A 6,839-nucleotide genomic window follows, 5' to 3' on the forward strand; every position below is an offset into this window, starting at 1 on the left:
AGAAATGAAAGCACAGTTCTTGTTGTGTACATTTATTAAACACATTGCATGTACACAGTTTTTCTTTAGCCCCATGTCTATCTTATTTTGTTGCTTTACCACCTTGCCTTGAGTTCTTCCTTTATTAAGTTCTTCTAAAGCCTAAAATACTCTTGTGGGGATTTTTTTTTTTTTTTTTTTTTTTTAAGATAGACTCTCACTCTGTTACCCAGGCTGGAGTGCAGTGGCTTGATCTCAGCTCACTGCAGCCTCCACCTCCCAGGTTCAAGCAATTCTCCTGCCTCAGCCTCCTGAGTAGCTGGGACTACAGGTGCACACCACCAAGTCCAACTAATTTTTGTATTTTTAGTAGAGACGGGGGTTTCACCATGTTGGCCAGGCTGGTCTTGAACTCTCGACCTCAAGTGATCCACCTACCTTGGCTTCCCTGAGTGCTGGGATTACAGGCATGAGCCGCTGCGCCCAGCCCAGTTTCAGTTTTCTAATATTTTATTTAGGATTTTAGCACCTATGTTATAAGTGAGATTGACTTGTAGTTTTTTTCTTATTCTTTTCTTCCTAACTTTTCTCTTTCCCTTTTCCGCTCCCTCCCTTCTTTCCATTTGTTCTTTTTGTCTGGTATTCATGTTAGGATTTTGCTAGTTGTCATCACAGAGAATTGGAAATAATAGATTTGTAAGTTCTTGAACAGTGTAACAAGAGACAACCTGTTCTTGAAAGAGCTAGGAGACATCTCTCACCAAACCTTCTGGACATGGTGACGTTTTTGCACATTTTTTGCTACCTTTTACATTTCTTCAATAGTTATTGGTTTATTCAGGTTGTCCACTTTTTATATTAAAATTATTACATAGTCAAACGACACAAAATTTCAGTTAGACAGGAGGAGTAAGTTCAAGAGATCTATTCTGCAACCTGGTGACTATAGTTAATAACAAAGCACTGTATACTTGGAAATGGCTGAAATTGCTAAGAGAGTACATTTGAAGTGTTCTACCTCAAAGTATGTGAAGTAATGCATATGTTAATTAGCTTGATTTAGCCATTCCGCAATGTACACATATTGCAGAACATCTTGTACACCATAGATATGTACAATTTTATTAAACAGAAAAAATTAAAAACCCATTGAATTATACACTTTAAATGGCTGAATTCCTAGCACTTTCGGAGGCCGAGGCGGATGAATCACCTAAGGTTAGGAGTTTGCGACCAGCCTGGCCAACATGGTAAAACCCCGTCTCTACTAAAAATACAAAAAAATTAGCCGGGCATGGTTGCAGGCACCTGTAATCCCAGCTACTCAGGAGGCTGAGGCAGGAGAATCACTTGAATCCAGGAGGCGAGGGGTTGCAGTGAGCTGAGATTGCACCATTGCATTCCAGCCTGGGCAACAAGAGCGAAATTCCGTCTCAAAAACAAAATAAATAAAAAATAGGTAAATTGTTTAGTATGTGAATTATATATGTCAATAATGCTGTGACCAAAAATTACCATATAATAAAATTGACTATTTTTTCTTTTGATGTACAGTTCTATGAATTTTAATACGTGTAGATTTGTGTTACCCCGCCACAATCAGCATACGGAACAGTCGCAATGCCCCCAAACTTCTTGTGCTCCCTTTATGGTCACACACTGCCCTCACCTCTAACTTCTGGCAACCATAGATCTTTTCCCTATCACTATAGTTTTGTCTTTTCAAGAATGTCATGTAAATGGGATCATACAGTATGGAACCTTAAGTTGGGCTTCCTTTTCTTAGCAAATTGCCTTTTCGATTTATCCATGATGTCCCATGTATTGAGAGTTCGTTTTTATAGATGATTAATAGTTAATTTTACGGAGGTACCATAGTTTGTTTATCCATTCAGTCACTGAAGGACATTTGTGTTTTTTCCAGTTTTTGGCAATTACAGAGAAAGCTGGTATGAATATATGCTTACAGGTTTGAGTTCACACAGGTGTTTGAGCATATGTTTTTATTTCTCTAGGGTAAATGAAAGTGGGATATCTGGATCACATGATAAGAGTATGTTTAACCTTATAAGAAACTACTAACTCATTTTCCAGAGCTGCTATACTGTTTTCCGTTCCTATCAACAATATATGAGAGTTCCAGCCTCACCTGTTTTTGTTCACTTGGCTTGTCTTTAAGTTTCTCTGTAATGTTGATGGTGGCTTGTTGCTGTATGTGTTTGATAAATACTCATTGTGAGCTTTTGTGACTGAAATCTCTTTTTACTTATTTGGTTTGTGATCTGCTGTACTTTCTGTAAATGATGATTGATGTCATTCAACCCCTCTGGAAAATCTTTAGTCAATACAACTTTGAAGGTTGCTTTTTCAATGTTCTATTTTTTTTTCTTTTCTGAAACTCTATTAAGCATATGTTGTATCCTCTCATGCTTTTCTACCTGTGTCTTTTTTTCTCATTCATAATTTCCAGTCCTTACCCTCTTTGTTTTGCATCCTGGGAAATTTCCCGTCTTCCAAGTCACCAATTCTCTCTTCAAATAAATCTAATACTTTAAATTGTCCATTAATATTTTAGTTTTAATGGTTACATTGGTTGTTTCTAGAGGTTTTGTTTCAATTATTCCTCATCTTGTTTGATGATATATTGTCCTTTTCTCAAATTCTTATTTCTTTACTTTAAACATGTTTTAAACATATTTATGTTACAGTCTTTATTTCTGATATGATTCTAACACCTGCTTTAATTTTTGCTGTTTTGCTCCTATGGTTCTCTCCCTCAAAAAAAAAAAAAAAAAAAAAGAAAGAAAAAGAAAAGAAAGAAGTAAGAGCATCTCTTCTTTGAAAGAAAATAGATCAAATAATGAGGGTACACTAAAAGCCCAGACCTCAATATATGCATGTAAGAAATCTATACTTGTACCCCCTAAATCTGCAAGTAATGAGTAAAATGATCCTTAATTTGGTAACTGGGAGGCAAGGAAGAGATCAGCTTACCAACTTGTTCCCTACAATTTTTTCTGATGGAGCTGCCAGTGAACATTGGTGAAATAGTTTTTCTAATTGCATATTTCAAACTCTGTTATTTTTGTTTTTTTCTTTGTTTTTCAGATTATGCCAAATTTGTAGACCACGGAAAATAGAAAATTATTATGAAAATTATATTCCATATAATGTACTTTGAATACTTCCTGCATGGAGAACTTTTATGAAAACCTCAGCAAAAAAACCACATTTAAAAATAATTTTTAACACATATGTTTATATGCCTAGATATTACTCTCTCAGTCTCTGATCTTCCTGTTTCTAATACAAAATTTAGGCCGGGTGTGGTGGCTCACGCCTGTAATCCTAGCACTTTGGGAGGCCGAGGAGGGTGGATCACCTGAGGTCAGGAGTTTGAGACCAGCCTGACCAACATGGAGAAATCCAGTCTCTACTAAAAATACAAAATTAGCCGGGCATGGTGGCGCATGCCTGTAATCCCAGCTACTAGGGAGGCTGAGGCAGGAGAATCTCTTGAACCTGGGAGGCGGAAGTTGCCGTGAGCCAAGATCACACCATTGCACTCCAGCCTGGGCAACAAGCGTGAAACTCCATCTCAAAAACTAAAATAAAATAAAATAAAAACAAAGTGGAATTTATTGAGTGCATATTATGTGCATGCTACAACTCTAAGTGCTTTATGTATATTTTTCATGTAATCCTCATGACCATCCATTTTATAGATGAAAAACTAAAGCACAGAGAGGAAAGTGATTTTCCCAAGATTCCTCAGCTAGTAAACAGCAGAGCTGGAATTTGAACACATGCCTTTCTTTCTTTAAGTCTTGTTCTTTCTAGGAAGTCATTTGACTTTGGTAAGAAATATTGATAATTAAGGGAGTTGTCTGCCAACGTTTATTCCCCAGTTGGCTGCTTTGCCTCTTTTATAATCTCCCATTAGAGAACTCGTTTTCAGTTTTAATAGTCATCTGTGTGTAGCTTACTCCCACATATTCTGTCTTCACTCCTAACATCTCCTTTAAACTCCCCTGAATTCTAATATCAAAGGTGTGAAACTGGATGTTACCTAATGAGTATCAAGAGGCACAGTCGTGTAGTAGTAAGGTTCGAAGGCCTTGCATGCGGACTGCCAATGTTTGAATCCTGCTTCTACTACTTGCCAGATGGGTAACTTGGGCAAGTTGCTCAAATTCTGTGTCGAAGTTTTCATTCATAGAAACAGAGTAAGATAAATTTGCTATTACGTCTCAAACATATAATTTCTAAAACTAATCTCTTCAATCTCCCCCTAAAAGCACATCATCCCTCTTTCTAATCTCTCCCAACCATTAGATTTGGGTTCTTTCTTGTCCAATTAGCCCCTAGAGGCCTTCTGTAAAGTGTTTTGAATCTATCCTTTTCTTTCCAGTTCCTTGGCTACAATACTTTACTTCTGTATGTATTACTTTAAGAACTGTTTGTTTTTTTTTTTTTTGCTCTGTTTCCAGGCTTTTTCTAAGGGCTTTTCCCTTTTAATCCATTCTTGTTCATGTAATACGCTTTGAATACTCCCTGCATGTCTCTGATTCTTTGTTATTGATTTTGTTATTCTTTTTTCTTTCTGATAATGAGTTGTGAAAACTTCAACTGTTACAGAACAGAGAAAATGAAAGACTGCCAAACTTGCCCTTGGATATGACCACTATCAACAATTTGGTGCGCATTTTATTTAATATTAAACAAAACCATTATTAAAATTTGGTGCATATTTTGTTTAATATTATACATATCCACTGTTAACTTTGTGGTGTGTATTTCTGCTATTATCAATTTGTGCATATTCTATGTAATATTTTATGTAACCACTACTAATATTTTGGTACATACTTAATATTATATGTAGGGTTTTCCAATATTATCATTTAACCATATATATTGTTGACATATTTCCATGGTAGTGATATAGACCTATCTCGTTATTTTTTAAAAATTGGTTCTATTCAACATGGCACATGTATACCTCTGTAACAAACCTGCACATTCTGCACATGTACCCTAGAACTTAAACTATAATAATTTTAAAATATTGGTTTTATTTGGCTGGGTGCAGTGGCTCACCCCTGTAATACCAGCACTTTGGGAGGCCGAGGCAGGTGGATCCCCTGAGGTCAGGAGTTCAAGATCAGCCAGGCCAACATGGTGAAACCCCATCTCTAATGAAAAGTAGCCGGATGTGGTGGCACATGCCTGTAGTCCCGGCTACTCGGGAGACTGAGGCAGGAGAGTCACTTGAACCCAGGAGGCAGAGGTTGAAGTTAGCCGAGATCGTACCACTGAACTCCAGACTCCAGGCTGGGTGACAGAGTGAGACTCCATTGCAAAAAAAAAAGGTTTTATTTAATATTGATTGAACACAAAATAATATTTATGAAACTTATGTAAGTTATGAAGAATTTTTATACAATGATCACCCACATTCATACCACCCTGTTTAAGGAATAGAACATTATCACTACCTTTAAATTTCTATTCCCTTTCCTCTCAAATGTAACCTGTATCATTTATTTCCATTTATCATTTTCTTGCTTTTCTTTATAGTTTGCATATATGTGTGTAACTAAACAATACGTCGTTTGCTTTTGCATGTTTTTGAGATTTATATAAGTGAATCATTCTGTATGTCGTCTTCTGCAACTTGACTTTTTCCCTCTCTACATCATGTTTCTTTTAGGATTGTGACTGGAATAACGTTGAGGAGAATTGATATCTTCATGATTTTGAGCCTTTCAACACATAAATGTTATTTATCCATTTATTTAGGTCTCCTTTAATGCCTTTCAACATAGTTTATGATTTTCTCCCTAACTGTCTTGCTCATCTTTTGCTAGATTTATTCCTAGATACAAGTCACTTTTTTATATTAATCTTAATAGTCTTTTTAAAAATTAGTTTTCTAGCTGTTTGTTGTTGGTAGGTATGAATGCAATTGATTTTTTTGATGGAATGAAGCCTTTATTTAACATCTAGAAAAAGGAAAACAACACATTTATTGCTTCTTGGATACATGACAACTTCAGTGGAATTCTATAAATTTGGTTGGGAAAGATGGACGCAAACTTCAGGAGAGTGTTATTTAGAGAGGCAGAGGGAAAGGAATCAAGGAGAGGCACAAAGAGGGCATTAATGGTATTCATAATATTTTATTTCTTTTTGAAGTAAATATGGCAAAATATTAAGATTTGTTAAGGCTTCATAGCTGGTACATGAGTGATTGTTTTATTATTCTTTGTACTTTTTGGAAACAGATCATAATTTTAAAAGTGAAATATGCAGTGTTAGACATATGCTCAAGATAAATCACTTTTATGATGGATGACCTCAGAATCCATTTAATTCCATCAATTATTCTAAATTGGACATTGCAAAATGGGAGCTGTGTGCTGAATTCAAGCTCCAGATGTAATTTTTTTGTGCCCTATGATTAAACAAACGGATCAGTAAACACCAAAGATTTTACATTAGAATTTGGACTTCAGAATTATCTTAAAACATTAGAAAATCTGACCCTACTGTTTTTCCATGTGGTAATAGTCAATTAGATATGAGTAAGTATTGGCTGCCTCTATGTGTTTTGACTGTTTATTATTTAAAGATTTCAAATATTTTCAAAGATAGAAGAACATAATAATTCCTCAGATACCCATCATTGAAATACAGCAATTTTTGATTCATGGTCAATTTTATTTATTTAAGAGGCAGGGTCTTGCTCTGTTGCCCAGGCTGGGGTACAGTGGCATTATCATAGCTCACTGTAATCTTGAACTCCTAGGCTCAAGGGATCCTCCTGACTCAGCCTCCTGAGTAGCTAGGACTATAGA

Source organism: Theropithecus gelada, chromosome X, assembly GCF_003255815.1.
Source record: "Theropithecus gelada isolate Dixy chromosome X, Tgel_1.0, whole genome shotgun sequence".
NCBI lineage: Eukaryota > Metazoa > Chordata > Mammalia > Primates > Cercopithecidae > Theropithecus > Theropithecus gelada.